General features: G+C 46.6%; 1 long non-coding RNA gene across 4 annotated transcripts in view; it reads right to left on the bottom strand.

The window, feature by feature from the left end:
* Positions 1–17,552, bottom strand: part of LOC114011717 (uncharacterized) — a 59,634-nt gene that overhangs the window by 29,734 nt on the left and 12,348 nt on the right. Inside the window, exon 2 of one of the 4 annotated variants that reach the window (XR_008748826.1) lies at positions 1,882–1,979. The exons of the other annotated variants lie outside the window; for them this stretch is intronic. This is a non-coding gene — a long non-coding RNA (uncharacterized LOC114011717). The remainder of the gene's footprint in view (positions 1–1,881; positions 1,980–17,552) is intronic. 4 annotated transcript variants of the gene reach the window in all.

Raw genomic sequence — 17,552 nt, 5'->3', positions numbered from 1 at the left:
CCAGGCTCTTGTGCTGGGAGCTGGGGAGGTACTTCCCGGTCCCGTTGGCTCGGTACAGCCTGGTGACAGCCTGGTGACAGGTGACAGCCTGGTGACAGCGTGGCATATGGCCCTGGCTGGCCGGCCCCTGTGGCGAGGCACGCGGAGCTGCTGCCCACAGCCCTACTCCAGCCACAAGCCTGCCCAGGTGTATTGGAAGTGCCCCACAGGATCGCAGCCCTGTGATCAGGGGTTTGGGGATCGATCCCCTGGTACACAGAAAAAGGAAACCTTTGATGTACTCTGAACTGAAAAAAAAGTGAGTAGAGGATCAAATCCCACCAGCCTAAATCCACCTGTGTTTACTGCTGTGGACATACAACCATTTCTACCAGCTGAGGGTTGGCCCAGCAGGCATTTAGTTTTCCAGGGCACATGTTTGTCTCCTGGGCATGTTCTTTCCATGTCCCTGCAGATCACCTGGATTGTCTTATGCTTTTCCTGTGTAACAGATCCACCAATGACCTGCAAAGGAGCCAAACTAGGAGCAAGAGTGATCGCAAAAACCCAACCACACTTGGTGACTCTTTGTCACTGCAGACAAATCCAAGAATAAAATCCCTTTTCTGGCCCCTGATCTCTCATTGCCTGTAAAGAAATTTGTCATAATTGTCACCCTCTTACGGAGAAAGAGGTGGAATTTGATGCTTTGTGGAGAATGAAAAAAATCTCCATCAACAGAGGAGGAAAAGAAATAGGGACTTTCATTCCCATGTCCCCATGCTCCCTTCCATTTGCTTCCATTTGCTGTGGGTTTGCCAGCACCAAACCAGTTAATAGTGAGCTTTTAACATACATACATTTAAGCAGCTACTTACGGTGCATTGAGCCAGGTGTGCTAAGCAATTGAAATTAATTTTTATCAGCAGGCAAGGCCTTCTAGTCAAACTGGAGAAGCCTTAATCCTCCTAAATGGAGCAAAACCTCCCTGCAGATAAAAGACTTGCCTGGCTTGTTCCAGAGGGAGTTGGTGACATGGCTGCACCCTCGCCCCCTTCTCCCTAAGGAAAATATGGCCCTGCGGGAAGAGTGGAGAGGGATGATCAAAGGGAGCTGCAGTTTAGCCGCCTGCTTCCAGCAACAGAAAGGCTAACCCATCATTAGCAGGGAGCAGCGCTATTAGAGGTGAATAGTGAATGGAAGGGATGCACACTTAGGATCTTTGGCAGACAGAGGAATTGGGGCTATGCCACTGCGTAGGAGAGATTTGGGCTTGGGAGGGGACCTTGTTTCTTCCCACTCCTTTGGCAAGGTAAAACCCAGGTGTGTCCCTGGGAATCCCTAGCTTTTAACTCGCTTAAGACTATTAATGAGTGGATGGTGGTTTTCACCTGCACAACTCATAGGTAACTCTGAACTGCATTTCCCACTGCATTTTGCACCTACAAAACTTCTCACTCTTTCTCCTTATCGCCCCTTCACCAGAAAACAAAAAGCAAGTGTCCTCTTCAAGGGTCGCTCTCTTATTTTTTTCCCCTCTGGCTTTGGAGTATAAGGAGGGAGGAGGGCAAAAGGGCAAACTTCCTCGAAGTTTTAAAGCAGAGCTAGGAAAGTAAAATGATTCTCCAAAAAACCGCATGTAACAGTGCTGGAGTGGGAGCAGGCTGGGCAAGTTCTGCACTTTCTTCTCTGATTAAGTTATTGTCTGCTTTGGGATGGGGTCCAGCTAATTGTCAACTTGCATAAGTTTTGGAGGTTGAGTAAAAAGTCTTAGTGAGACGTTGAAGGGTGATGGTAAAAGCATACTTATAGCTGGCTTTTTAAGATGAGGTAAATGGAGATTTCTCTGTTCAGCAGCTTGCCTGCATGAACGAAGCCTTAGCTTCGATGTATCCATGTTACCTGTTCTCTTACTGCAGAGTTGCCAGCTTACAGATTTCCAGCACAGATTTGTGTTGTCAGTCCCAAGTACCAGTCAGACACAGCGAGCCAAAGACAAGCTGTGGAGCAAGCAAGGATTAATTGATTAGTGATCCTGCAGCCCACTGGGATGGGGAAGGCTGGCTGGATGTGGAGAGGGTGTAGGGAGCAGGTTTACATTCACCCTGGGGATGAATCTGCCTCTGGGATATATATGTTGAAGGTGGTCAGAGTTTGAAAATGTAATTGTTAGGTAAAGACCACGCATAGTCCTGGGTGGCACTACGGTTCCTTTTAGAAAAGGGGCAGAGTGCAGTGCCCACTACCAAGTCCAATTGCTCTAGCAACTACATGGAGCAGACAACCCCCTGCCATCCCCCCTAACAGGTTATGCCACGCATTTCCCAAGGGGAAATCCAGTTCTTCTGGGTGCAATAGAGCAAGACATGGGCCATGGTTTCCCTGACTCCTTTGGGTATCCCAGCATTCCTGTTGCATCCAGCCCAGAGCCAGTTTCACATGTGAATACAAGGAACTGAGTTGAGTAATGGCCTTTTGGGAAGCCTTCTGGTGTCTCTAGCCCTCCAGACCACAAGTCAGAAACAACCAGGCTTTTGCTTTGCAAAAACCCATCATCTGCTCATTAACACTTTCTCCATCCCATGGTTTGACTGACTTTTATCCACCCTGCTACAAAGGAAACTTTTGATTTTTAATCCCTCAGCCTGGAAGCTCCAAAAAGGGAATTTCCAAGCATGCAAGTGGTTATTAATAATAAATAAAGACAACCTCTTACATGGATGGAGCACCTCTTATAGAAAGAAATAGATCCCAAGGTGTTATACAGACATGTTTCTGCTTTTAGGAATCACTCTCATATGGATTTACGGCACAGAGACATTTTGTCCTCTACCAAAGCAATATCATGTTATCCACCGTTGAAAGCAACTGTCTCAGGGGTTGAATGAAAACGATATTTGCCAGAATTAGAACCTAATAGTGACTATGACTTGCTTTGCATATTTTAACGGATATGCTTTAATCTGACCTAATACTTAGAGACTCTGAGTTCCTGTTTGTCATGATGAGCTCTGTCTAAAACTTGGTTTGAGCCCAGCTTCCACTTTCACTGAAGCACTCCAACACGGACAACCTTTTAGCCTTCCTCGGTGAGAATAATATTTGCTTTCTGATAGGCTGAATTTACATACTTTTTCTTTTTATGCGTGTGCGTGTGTGTTATGATGAGAAGTTTTAAAACAAATGGAGTTATCCCCAGCTGCTAAGTTCTGACATGCACTTTAAATAAGTAAACCCAGGGATGTGGCAGGCTGTGAAGGAAGGGAGAGCAAAATTGGCTTGCATGATGCACTGATCACAGAATTATCATCTGCTATCACATAGTTTACCATTAGACCCAGCTGCTGCCAACCTGACCGGTGCATTTCTTCAAGCTAAGCTAACAAAGCACTTATTTGTTATCCAGGGAACTACCTCTAATAGACTTCCAGTGAAATAATATTTGCTTTCCAACCCTACTTTGAATCCCACTCACTTTGTTAAAAAGATTGCCTCTGGCTGTCTCCGCTGGTCTAATCTAATAGTTTCTAGTTTGTACAAGCAAAGCGCTTTCAGCCAACAATATAAATAACTTAAAGAGAAGAAGACACTTTTACAGCGCTCTGTGCCGGGTGCTATAGAACATGACAGATTAGTAAATGACGCCTCAGTGGAGCTCATCTGGGAACCTCTGTCAGTTGAATATGAGCAATTACAATATTGTATTTGGGCTGAAAGGGTTGTCTGTCTTCTTACAAAAAGGCTAACAAGAAAAATAATTCCTGTCTTACTTCTCCTGTGCATGAAACCGATCTAAGTGGCTCTAGCCCCTTTTCTCTTCCCCTCCCATTGCCGTCGCAGCAGCAGGAGAGGAAGGGGGGGGGGGAAGCGAGCAAGGAGAGAAAAGAGTTATTTTCTTTCTGTTTTCACTTTTCGTTTGAATTGAAAACGAAGAAAGAATAATATTAGGAGAGGGGGCTCCCTGAGGTTTGAGAGGGGACGTTTTATCATTATATCAAAGGGTACTTTCTGCCACCCGCCTCTACTACTCCAGCAGTCCAGCGTGCTCCTTAAAGAGCACGTGCCCCATGCCTGTCGGAGCCGCTCGATTTATCTCGGCTCACCTGCTATGATCACCAAGGGCCTAGAGTTTCAAAGAGTTACCCAAGGTTTACCCATGCTATTCCCACTGTGGCTTTTTTAAAATAGAAATCCTGAGGCTGAGCATCATGCGACAGAACAGATACCATACAAGCTGTGATTTCCAAAGGAAAGATTTTCACATCCCGCTGAAATTTTCTTGAGGCTCTTTTGAAACTGCCTGTAGGAGTGGAGGGACAATACCATGTGTGCTCCTCTAGCATCAGGGAAGTTACACCAAGGAATCTCCCTTTGTGACAGTTTGACATGGGATTTTGCAAACATCTACAGCCAAAGCAATTTCTTTTTTTTTTCTCCCTTTTTTTTCTTTCTTTTTTTTTTTTCTTCTGAAGAACCATCCCACTACCAGGAATTTCTTTTGTTTCCATCTGTCTTTTTCTCACCACAGCCAGTTACTGTGGCTCTTTTCAGGCCTGTGAGTAATTGCATGCAACTGCAAGCACAGGAATGTACACCAGCAGAAAATTATGCTCCTATTAAATGAGGTCCTCCTGCTACAGAGAGGAAAACACTGTCTTTCCACCCCTATCCTGCTATTAAAGCAATAGCTGCCATATCCTGTGTCACCCTGAGGATGACCAAAGGCTCAGATACACGGGCTATAGCTGCAGTTATATAGGAAGGTTTGGAACCAGACAAAACCACAAAGGTCTGAGCATTAAACTGCTCACTGATATGCCGAGCAGGCCCTGGCATTCCTGGGGTGGAAATCACTTTCTGAAGCCCAAGAACTACTCTGGAAGAACACAGAGCCATGATGAGAAGTGACCAAGAAACTGCCATTCACTGAAAATAAACCACGATCCCTTGTTGAGGGGGAATAATGTCAAAACATCACATTTCAGTTGGAGTAATTGCCAGCAATAATGTAATCTAAAAGCTGGGGGAAAATCTCCATCCAACACAAAACCAATGCAAGCCTAATTCTGCCGTTCAGACCTAAAGCCTGCCTTCATGCTCATGCTGATACACCTGGTGACAGCGTGGGATGTGCGCTGCCAGCACGGGGCAGAATTTGACCCACAGATTTCCCCCACACTACTTAACTATGCTGTATTAATGCTGCAAATATCCCTGAAAACAGAGATATGAAAAGCAGCTCCTTTCAAGCAAATCGGCTAGTTTTCACCTTGGAACATAAATGATGCCGCAGGCTCTGTTCATGGCTCATGGATGGGACTGCAGCTCCTGTGAGATCAGAGGTGCAGCCATCAGTCAGAAACTGCCAGCTCCTGGCACTCCTGAGGTGTTCAACAGGACTCCGATATCTGATTTCCTCCTCCTCTTGCTTTGTTTGATCCCAGCTGATTTAATCACAGATTATCTTTCACCAGATAGAAAGTACCTCTGCAATGAAACAGCAGTAGTGAATGTAACGTTACCTCCTGAAAAATTAGGTCTGGATGGAAAATCAAAGAACACGTCAGGAGAGATGGCTGGAATGAAGAGGCCAGCAGTTCTGAACCAAAGGGCCTGGGCTCTGCTCACAGATTTGGCCACCAAGTTAGTGTTTGATCTTGGGCGTGATATTTCATCTCTCTTTGGTCTGTTTAAACTGTGAGCTCCATGGGGCTAGGCTCATCACTCTGTGGCTGTGTAGTATGCAGAACATGGAAAATATTTGTCTTTTAGATTGCATTTGGCTTAGCGTTTGAAAAAAAGGAATGCAACCTCTTTCTTTTATATGAAAAAGTACAAAACGTCTTCCACAGGTTTTCAGAACATGGTCACTCATATCTTCAGTTCTAAAAATGACAGCTGGTAAGTCTTTGTGTTTTCAAACTGCTGATTTCAGTCTTGCCTACTTTTATTTCAGCCTTGGGCACCATACTCTCAAATGTAGGTGAATGCAATTTTTTAAAACTCTAAAAAACACATTTTTGCAAGGAAAGTTTGTGGGAAGTCTCCCTGTACCTATGCGAGGTAAAAAAGGCAGAATTAGGCAGCCTTGGCAGATTTAGGATTGTGCCGAAGGGATCAATCTCTTTCAGATTGGATGCCTCAGACACTTTGCAGCAGTGGAGTGGAGCACTGGTAGCAGGATAGGCACTACCAGGGCTTAATGACAGCACAATGTCTGATGAATTTGTGAGTGCCAGCAGTGCCATAAGCAAGGGCAGGGGCAGCACCTGAGCATCCTGGGCATAGTTTTGCCATGAAGCCTTCATAAAATGAGTGCTTAGATCCCCAAACTATTACAAGGTTGAGTAGAACCAGATCTTGTACTTATTACGCAGAAATTATCTTTTAGCTGTACCTAGTCACAGAGATCTGCAGAGATACGTCAATGCCTGTGTCCACTCATTTTGGTTAGCATTATGCTCCTAAATACATTTATGGATCTAACCTCTGACCACCGTCTTTTGTGCAATGACATAATACCTTTCCCCATCTTCTCTTTTCCTAGACTACAAAAATTAAGGAAAAGCATTCCACCACCATCCCCCAGTGCTCCCAGTTCTCAGCAGGGAGAGGTGCCCCTCCGAGCTTTTGTTTGATTATCTGCCACTGAAGTCAAGGCCAGCCACTTGCTTGCCTGCCTGCAGCTCAGCCCAGGCACCTCTTGGAGGACCAGCCATGGAACAATTCAGCCTGTAAGACCTGTATTTCTCAAACTCAGGGTGGGATGAAAATCAGTGTCTATATATCTTTCACATCCTTAATTGTAAAGTTGTTAACCTTGCATTTAGTGCTTGAATACTCCTGTGATGGGCACTAGAGATAAACCTCTGAGAGCCAGACATTGAAATAACATTGTGAACATTTTTTTTAACCCAGAGAGCTATTATTGACAGGGTGTCAGCTGCTGATGAAGGGCCCTGAAATATTTTATGGGATGTGACAGCTAATAAAACAGGTTGTTGTTTTTAATTGTTTGGCAGGTAGCAGTGAATTGTGAACAGATGTGAACTGGGTGCAGAGGAGTCTGTAGGTTTCCCTGAATTTCTTCCACATTTCACCGCCACCACTAACACTGAACATTAAAAATATTAGTCTCCTAATTTTCACCCTGTGCCTTGCTGCTTTGGTCGTTTTTGAAAATTGCACCATGCAACCAAAAGTGCTCTGCAAAATTCCTGGGGCCCAGTCGACCAGGGCCAGAGGAGGTTGATTTCAGTATAGGGGGTTGTTTATGAAACAGGTCACATTTTTTCCACATAAAATTTTGCAGATGATCCTGTCGCAGTTGATCTGCCAACTGCACAGATGGTGTGCCTCTGCTGCACTGAAGACAGCTCAAAAATGTCCTGAGACCTACGTCCTTATGAGACCGCCCAAACTAAAAATCATCTGTACTGCACTGTGGATGTGCATGGGCACTGCATGGCAAGAAGGGAAATCTGGGTCTTTCACCCCGCTGCACAAAACTATGCTTTTCCAGAGCTGCTTTGGGTACAAAACTTATTCTCGGTTTCAGCCCGGTGCCTTGGCTTCTTCAGCCTGCTGCATAATTAGCTCCTAACACTTTCCATAGCACAATGTACTTTTGGGAGGCTCCAAAGAGCCTCTGTTTAAGAGACCCAGAGGGACTGTGCAGGGCTTGCATTGTCTGAAATGAAAGATGTCTCATCAGGTTACACCTTTTAGCTCCTATCTGTATAAGCATGTTGATAAGTGGTGCTTTTTCTTCCTCCATCCCCCCACTCCCTCTCTCTCTAATATAATCTTTGCCAGAACTAGTCAAAGCAGAATAGCTGCAGGGGATTCATTAATCCTAGTCTGGAGCTAACCACCATCAGCACCACCAAATCATAAAAATAAAAATTTAAAGCACCTCAGTTTATTATTCATTTACCCTCTGTCCAGCCTTTTCTTTCTGCTCCCAGAATAGGTTCCCCCCCACACTGGTACCCCTCCAGTTGCTCCATCCTCTCCCTGATCTTCTGTTAAACAGTTATCAATTCCCGAGGGAGACTTGGGATAAAATGACACTCCTCCCATGTGCCGAAAGCTGCCAGGGTTGTGTACACTGGCACAAGTACAACAGAAACTAAGCCTTGGCCTCAAGCAATGTAACACCCAGATAAACAAGTCTGCCAGAAAGAGGCCCGGCTGAGGCTCTGCGCTCCGGGAGAGGCTGATCCAAACCCTCCTGAGCTGCAGATAGCTGCAAGACAGGGTGTATCCAGGAAACCCAGGCTGCTCCATGGTGTTACATCCCTCCTGGCAGTGATCCAGTGCATCCCCCACAGCCGCCCTCCCCACACCACACTTGCCAGCCAAAGAGGTGTTCCCAAATAATGCGGAGCAAAAGACACCGGTAGCACCTCAGTGCAGACCTGGGCAGGGGAATCCTGTTGCCTCGATGTATTTGGCCACGGGAAGATGCTCGATGTGGGGAGAGGGGAACTGTTGCCTTGCCCAAAGCCTCGGCTGAAGGTTTGAAGTGGCTGGGTGCACCCTGGGGATGGCAGAGGCAGACCACAGCTGTGCCCACGGTTTGGGTGCAAGATCGAAAGAACAGAAAAAAAAAATGTTTTCTTCTCCACAACCCAGGAGTATTTCTGCCTTTCCTAGCACTGGGCTCCAGCAGCACTACCTGCCTCCTGCTGCAAAGCCTCTCTCCTGCTCCCGAGCACTGACAGCAGGCAGGAGAGCCCTTCCTGCAAGGGGAGCAAGCGGAAGAGATCTGGGCTGGCAGAGCATCCTCCAGAGGAGGAACAGGACCTTTATGTTCAAACCAAGGAGGTGGTCTGCCTGTAGGTGATTTGGACGCTCCCCCAGTCCCCATCTCCCAATTTACCTACAGTAAAACAAATTGGTTTTGAGAAGAATCATGATCTCGAGATGCCTGAACACTGGACTTCTTCCTGCTTCTACCAATGGGAGCAGATAGGGCCAGAAGAAGATACCCCCCATCTTCCCTCATCCTTCACTGAGGAGTTCAAGGTGTCATCCTTTGGCTTTTTCATGGCTTTTGGAAAGACTTGCAAGGATCACATGCCCGAGGAACGAAGACTACAAGCCCTCCAGAAGTGACAGGCATTTTCCAACTCCAGTCCTCCCCCGAGCCTGCCTGGGGAGCCTGCAGCCCACCCATCGGGGGCAGTTTTGCTTGTTCAGAGAGGGGAGGCTGGGCTGCGCCACGATACCACCTTCCACCTACACTGAGCAGTTACCGCAGCGCAGGCCACAGAGCTGCTTGCATGTTACACACAGCCCAGATGTGGCTGCTGCTGTCCACTGTTGGGTTGTACTGCTTTAGGGTTGAGATGGATTAGAGCTGCAATGAAGACAGGCTGCTCTAGGCACCCACTCCCGCCTTCCATGTGCTACAGAGAGCTGCAGAGTCAGGATGGGCCACAAGCTTCAGCAGTGCCATCACCCACCCCTCTTCCACCAAACATGCCAAAGGTGGGAAGAAGCGAAGACAACACCCTGGAGGGTGGCCCCATTAGTATCGAGGCACTCTTTGAAATTGGGGTTATCCTCTCCTACCGTCAGAATTGATCTGCTTTACGGAAAACCATGAGCAGCGATGAGCTTCCAAGGCTCTGCCTGCAGATAACCTCTGTGACTGAGGGATGCACAGAGCGGAGGGTGTTTGCTAGCTAAACTGGACTGCCTGCAGTGAGGCGAGAAAGTGCATCCAATTAAAAATACTCAATCAGTGTAGGCATATGCAAAAAAAAAAAAACCAAAAAACCCACACAACAGCAAAGGCCATTCTTGTTTGCAGTGAAGAGTCTGGCAATCTTAATATAACGAGAAATGCAGGCCATGTGGTGCCTTGTATACCACGTATGTTCAAGGGAATCATTTTGCAAAAGTGTGCAGGATCTCTCTTCATATCCCCCATTGCAGAAAACTGCAATTTCCTTGTGAAGCCTATCAGCAGTACATGGTAACTGAAAACCACTAAGCCAGCTTTTCTATGAAGTTTTTTCTTCTACCTTCAGACTGGAGAGGATGCCTAAGTACTAAGCTGGGAAGGGCACTTTACATCAGAAAAAATGGTACACACCAGATTGGCTTCATTTGGGGACATTTAGGACTCATGAATGACTCAGGAAAAAAAGTTTCTGCAAAATTAGACTCTGATTTCATCAGCTGAGGGACAGAGCACCACCAGCTCTGCCACGGAGTCTGGCTGGAGCAATCAAATGTTGCAGATAGGAGATGGAGGCAAGCTACTGTGAAACTGAGGGATAATTGATACCTAATAAGTTTAAGTGCTATCAGTGGTACTGTTAAATATAGTTAAATGCAGTTTATCCACCTCTAATTCAGTATTGATCCGCTTCTCCTGTACACCAAGGAGGCTGAGTGTACTTGATTTTTAGTGCATCACTTTGGTGTTGCTAACTGCCCTGGAAACAGTGGGACCTTTCGGAAACTGGTTGGCCTCAGCAATACCCACTCCGATTAGCTTAATGCAAGTCCTGTGATAACTGCAGTTTCATTAGTAAAGCTACAGCTCCTTGAGTCGTGCAACCATGTAAGGAACTCTTTTTCACCTTGTTTCTTTACATGTTTATAACCTCCAGCTGAAAAAGGCTCAAAAATCTGCACCCTAAAATCTCAAGACCTAAAATTAAAATCAAAAGGCGTCGACAATTATTATCCTCTAAACCTACAAGCTTTCAGCAAAGCTCATTGCCTTTTTGCAGCCTGACTCACACTACCCAGTTGCTCGAGGCTGGCAGTATTGCTTCCTCCTGCCTGCCCAAAGCACTGGGCAACTCTCAGATGTGGAGCAGAGAGAAGGCGTCGAAGCTGCGGTGGGGGTGCGGAGGCTCGGCTGCACCACTGCCTGCTTGCCAGCCCCCCAGCACCACCCGCAGTCCTGGTGTTGGTGGTCGTGTGGTGTAAAGCTGGAGCAGGCGGCGCAGAGGATTACTCATTGCGCATGGGTTGCAGTTAGCGCTGCCAGGGCTTTATCTGTCAGTTAGCCGCGGGAGCAGAGAAGAGCCGGCTTCATGTTGGCAACAGACCGAGCTGTCCCCGTTTCTCCTCTGTGTGCTTTGGAGCATCAGTCCTGCTGACCCCCCGGGTGCAGGCTCTGCCAGGGGGACGTGTCAGAGCAGGCAGGCTGTGGAGACCTCCTCCCTGAAGGACAGCATCACGGTTGTGGCTTCATCATATGCTCGTGCCTTCCTGGCTTCACTTTGGAAGCTGTGTACTAAACTGGGGCACAGAGAGAGCAGCAAATGTGCGAGGGATCAATCCTGCAGCATGCCAAGCACCCTCCTCTTCCCGCTGGCTCCCACTCCCAGCACCTTGCAGGATCAGGCCCTTTCTTATGAACCGTCAAGTCATTATCGTCTTTCCCTGTTTGGCATTTAACGTCTCTTGGCAAAAGATTAATGAATTGACTGGCTTTCAACAGGTTTTATGAAGCAAGACAAGAGCATGCCAGCACAGACAGAATATTAAATGCGTTCAGCAGGGAAGCCTCGCACGCCTGTTGTCTGTGCAGCCAGTGTGTGTGTGTAGGCACGAAGGGCTCTGAGGGAACCGTTGGCTCAGAATGGCAAGCAAGGGGGAAAACTGCAATAAAAGCAACATGTGGCCTTTAGCTTACTGCCTTACCTCAGATGAACCTTCGTTAAAACTGCTCTGAGCCTGCTGATTTCATGCTAACCCCCACCACACACACCAGGAAGATGATAGTCACATGACGGAAACATATGAATTAGGGATTGGGGGGTTTAAAGCATCATTCATATTTCTGTGGTTATTTCCCCCTGGTCTAAGTGCCCTGCCAGCCATGCCATGGGCATTTGGGTGCACAGGTTCATCTTGTCACCTGCTGCTGCAGTGGGCAGCAGGCAGGGCTGTCTGCACGAGGGGGGGGCAGAGGAGAGTGAGAGGTGCCTGGGTGCTTTATACAGGCATAGTTCAGCCAAAGAGTTCTGCTGACTTCAGAAACCACCAGAGCAGAGACCTCCCAAAAGCAGATTTCATGCCATGTAACATGTCCTTTGGTTGTTCTGTTTTTAAAATATATGGACTGAGTGTTGATTCAGGTCTTTAAAACAAATGAACCATTTTATTCAAGTAATAGCTGCGTTAGCAGTGACTGAAACTATTGCAGTGCTTATTTGCACGCGAGGGTAAAGTAATGGAATTTCAGGTCTGATGAGATCAAGCCAAAATGCTTCTGAGTGTCAGAGAAATTTCAGTCCTGGACCTGCTTTGAACTCCACAACTCACACCCCAGACGCAGATTTTTAATCCTCTTTAGTAATTGGAAATATGTGGCACAGCACATCTTCTTTTGGAAAGTTTAAAGGCAGAAAGCCATACCCCTTGTTCTAATGCTAGAAGGTCCTGACACTGCGAAGTGCTTGAGGTGCAAGGGATTTCTCATTCCCATGGATGTGAATGGGAAAAAATTTGGTCAGCACCTCACAGGTTTAGACTTACTAAGGCAATTGGAATGATGTGATGGTTTACTAATTGTTGCCTCTTCCCATGTAATATTGCATGATTACAGTTACTTTTTGAAAAGAAGTTAGCAGTGCCAGATCCTCAGCTGGAGTCAGCCAGACTATATTCATGGGAAATGAAGGGTGAGACTTTATAACAGGTCTCTAAAGCCATGTGGAATTTGTAAACCTTTCTGGATCCTTGGCCTAGTCCTGAAATATCTGTTCAAAGTAACCAAGAAAAGCAGTTCACAGTCAGCAGCTCCTTTGGGAAGCACCCAGGGATGCCCATGGGTCAGAAAAGGCGATAGCCTCTAAGAGGGGTATCAAAAGGCGCAGGAACTGTCCTGGCACGTGTGATAACCTGTATGAGCTGGCTACTGCCAGCCAGGATGGCGTGCTTTGGGTTCTGGCATGGCACACAGCCCTTCTCCTCGCATACCCTTCGCCCCGGGGCTTGCACGGGCACTGCTGGCCCGCAGATCAACGCTGCCGGTCCCCGCCGCTGCACGGGCAGAGCCTTAGCAGCTATACGGGGCACCTGCCAGCTTAGAGTAACATCAGGTCTCTTATCCAGCACAGACAGGCAAGAGAGAAACGGTGAGGTCTCATCCTGTGTCCTGCCTTAACAGACCATGCGGAGATTTACGACACGTGGCATGTGATACAGGTGAACATTCCACTCGCGTTCACTGTGCAGGGAGGTTCTCGCACACCAGCACTCCTGCCAGCCGCCCATTCCACAGGGAGAGCAGAGGAGGTCCTTTTCAGATGACAACACTCTGTGCTAAAAATTAGAGGCATCCAGTTTCCTCTGGTGTTAGTAATAACGTGTGCCGGTATGAACTGGAGCGAGACTTGCAGGAGTCGCTCCTGTCTTGGCTGTGCTTCTGGCACCAGCTGCATGGTATTGAGTCCAGTGTGAAGGCAGTTAGCACTGGGGATCCTCCTTGGCAGTCTCAGGGACAGCTGTCAGTGCAGGCAGAGGCTAGAAGATGCTTTTTCTCTCCACATGGGTTGTCCTGGAATGAGACTGCATCATCATCCAAGCGTCCCCTCCCTGGCTTCTTGCAGGCAGGTACGGGAATGCAGGCTGCCACAGGGATATTCAAATGACACATATACATACAAACCATTATGTTCCCTTGCATAGGGTTCATCTGACAGTCATTTTGCAAGCGGTTTTCTTTGATACGACATCATGATCAGCATGTTCTAACTGGAACAGTGACATCGTTCCACACCTTGAACCACCCACATGTATATCACCACAGCCTCACCAGATGCAATATCCTTGTACAGGCAGGAGTTTCCCAGGAGAAAAAAAAAAAAAAAACACCAACAAAAAACAAAAAAAAAACCAAACCCCAAACCTGACCCTACTTAGGGAGCTTGCAACATCGTGTTTTCTGTTGTGTCTTTGACATTTTCTGCCATTACTGCTGTGGCCATGAAGTGAAGCCTTTAATGACACAGAAGTAATGAATACAAGGCATGGTAGGCAGGCATTGCAATAAACTTCCACCAGCAACAAGTATGAATGACATGACTTACAGCTTTTGCAATGTTTTTCCAGGTACCAATTCCCCACAGTCGTCCTAAACCTGTATTTTTTACATATATGCATTTGAGACTGCGTTGGTGCAGAAGCAGTGCTCACGCTGAGACCAGCACTGGGGGACACTCACACACACAGTTTTTTGAGAATCTGGAATAAGCTTTTTTCTTCTGCAGTTTTGAGTTCAGAGAGCTTTCCATGCTCAGAAATAGAAGGCACTCACAATGTGTTTTTAATTGCAGCTGGGATTTTCATCTATTTATTTATTTATTTTTCATCACTCTGCTTCCTTGAGGCTCTTTAGCAGAAGGACTGGCACTCAGAGCTTGCACACTCTGGCAGGTGGTGATGAAACATCAAAGCCCTCTTCCGATACCCACTAAGATCAGCTTCTCTGCGCAGGGGAAAAATGTGCAGGTATTTATTTGCATGAAAAATTCTCTCCGTGCATTTTGTGTGTGACAATGATGGGGCAAACAAACTGCTTCATGTCACCTGCCTGCAAAAATATTCACTTTGCATGCCACCATTAACTCTGCATGAAGCATGTGTGGGTGCAGGTGCTGTCTCCAGGTCTGGGGGAAGCTGTGGTCCCAGCAAGCCACCCATGCTGGTGCCTGACCTCTGAAGCGGGCAGGCTGCCTGGTGCTACAGCCGCTGAGAATGCACAGAAGGTGTCACTACGCAACAAGTGAAATGGGTATTTATTTGCCAAGCAGAAGCAGAGGGGGAAGAGATGTAATGCCCCAATTTACACACACACACATTTGCACCGTGTCAATGCTTCAAAAGCACAGTTTAAGGGTGCATGTGATCTCTGCTGCAAAACGAATGACGATTCTCAGCCAAGAAGGCAAGCAAACCTGTGCGAGTGAGACATTTATATGCCATTGCATTAATGGATAAACCAACAGTTTAAATACAGCTTACGTACTTTGCATGGAGCAGTTATATACCCTGACTAATAGCAAGCAAGATCCTACAGTGCACAAATTCACAGCCTCATCTGTAGCACACCAGCCTCACGTTTTTACCAAGCTGGGTCGCAAAACTCTTACTTAAAGGAAAGCCTGTAGCTTTCCATCCCTATCAAACCGCCCATCCTGAGAGAAGTACCCTGGGCATGCCCACACCTCCATCTCCCCATCAGATCTTGCAGCATTAATGCTTACAAGACAACAACAGTTGTCATCAGCTATCGCCCCAACAGCCTATTTTGTTTTAGGAAAAGTCATGGTCACCAGATGTCCCAGGAAGGAGACAGGAAACCATCTCAGTCAAGGGGAGTTTCTTCCTCACCCACACCATGTCCATAGAGCATCCTCAATGAAAAAGGTCCCTTGCTCTTCAAGTATCTGCTTAGATAAGGTAGGATACTTGCAGCTGTGAAGTCTCCATGGATTTATATTAGGTCAACTCACTGCACTCCCTGCTGAAATGTAAATGATCATCCTGAAAGATGCTGTAAAACCTTTGTGTAAAGCAAGATCTAAGGCAATTTCTAAAGTTTCTGAGAAACAAAACTAACTCTAGGGTGGGGAGAGGATTGCAGCCAAAGGACTTCTTGGGCTAATGTCAAGAGAAATCCTTGAAAACACAAGAAGGAACAGGAGTCTGTGAGTGTGTCTGTATACACATACATATACATCTCTTTCCTCCCAACATCTTTTCCTGCTCATCCTCTCCCTTAATTGAGATTTTTCAGCTCCAACAGTGGATCACAGCAGCAATTATTTTCTTGATCTCTTGCCACACACTCTCTTTCATCTAAACTATTTCACCCACTCATTTTTGTGCAACTAAATGAGACACAGCAAACACGTGAGTAGTGCATTCACGCAGCAGAGGGAATAGGAAAACTCAAATTGGGGCAGCAGGGCTGTCTCCGAGCTTGCAGGACTCCATGGAAAGTGCCTTTGGGGCCTTCCACAGCTTCTTCTCCAACTGTAATTTATTTTCTCCCTGTTCAAAAGCCCATGTTTCCAACCCTCATCATACCAGAACTCTTCATGGCACTTAAGAATGAACCCAGATACTCCGTTCAAATTACTGGGAGAAGATCAGAAAAACTCCTGGCCTCTAGAGTTTGATATAGACATCTCCTGGCACTTTTATTGCTGCTTTAACTGAGTAATCTGTCCAAAATAACTGCCATTGATTCATTTCTGTTTTCAGCAAAACAGAGGTTTGGTTCTTTCTGGTGGAAAAATGTTTTTTCAGAAATATTTTGACTTTATTTCCAAACTATGAAGCACTTCCTAGTTCCTTTCTGTAATTAATTAAGCATTTTTTTATGTGTCAGGGAGAACGCTGAAATTAAAGGGATGCACTGCTCTTGGCAAACCTGATCTTCTTTCCCCATTGTTTCTTTTCTATCGCTGCGGGAGGAATATGTCATTTTGTTCAAGAAGGGAAAATTCCTGCTATTTTCAGTGCTGTGAACGCTGGGAGTTCGATGACATGCAATCGCTGTTCTTGCCAATGCAACGGGACACCAGTTCAGCTGTATCTTTGGCTCAGTCCTGTGCTTTCTAGGAACCGCTTCGCAGCACTACCACCACCACTGATTAGGAGTACGAGGAAAGGGGGCAGAATCCTCCCATTGCAACACCCTCTCCCTTTTTTACACCTGCACTGAAGCTGACTTTGGCTGAAGCTATGAAACCGCACACAGAGCTTCAGGTAGCGTGTTCCCAGCGCACACCAAGAAGCTGCAAACCTGCTTCATCCAGGATATCGCTGCCGAGAGCCTCTGCGTGCCCCGCTCCAGCTCCCCGGCTTTGCTCGTGCATGCTGAAGTTGGCACCGTGGTTCTCCAGCTACTGACACCTGTGCATGCTAACACTTGTGCTTGTTCTCCAAGCGATTCAACACCTGCAGCGTGCTCAGACATCACCGCTCGCCCTTGCAAAACCCCTCTAGGGGTCAGCTGTACTTGTTTCAGTGGGGTTTGTCTTCCGTTCCACTTTGTGTCCCCTGTGAGTGGTAATGACAGAAGCCAGAATTCTGTTCTAGCCTTTGATATTCCTAGCATCTGCTTCTCAGCTGTGGCTTTCTTAAATGGGAACAACAGCAACCAAAACGTCCGTTTCCACAAAGCAGGTACCAGACCTCAGGGACAGCAAGTCTGTGAAAATGTGGGCAGCTTTGGCCAGCAGTACTCTTTTAATGGCAGTCACCAAATACTAACCGTGATGAGAAAGCAACAGGTCTGAGACTTGGTGTTAGGCTGATGTCTGTTAACATCTCCCTCTTTATCTGGAGGGGTTTTTGCTATCTGGGAAAAGAACTTCACCCTGAATCAGTGCACATTAAGAAAAAAAACAAAAAAACCAAAAAAAACCCAAATAAAAAAACAAAACCCAAGACAATTCAAAGGATGAAAATGCCTTCAACTTCATACAAATATGGTTAAAAGTGTCACTCATGGACTCAGGAGCTGTCACTCTTGACATTCTTCCAGATGATCTTTTAGTTTCCTTTGTTTTATTGAGTAACAGGTT

Source organism: Falco peregrinus, chromosome 9 (assembly GCF_023634155.1).
Source record: "Falco peregrinus isolate bFalPer1 chromosome 9, bFalPer1.pri, whole genome shotgun sequence".
Classification (NCBI taxonomy): Eukaryota; Metazoa; Chordata; class Aves; order Falconiformes; family Falconidae; genus Falco; species Falco peregrinus.
This window is presented reverse-complemented; position numbering and strand designations above follow the sequence as displayed.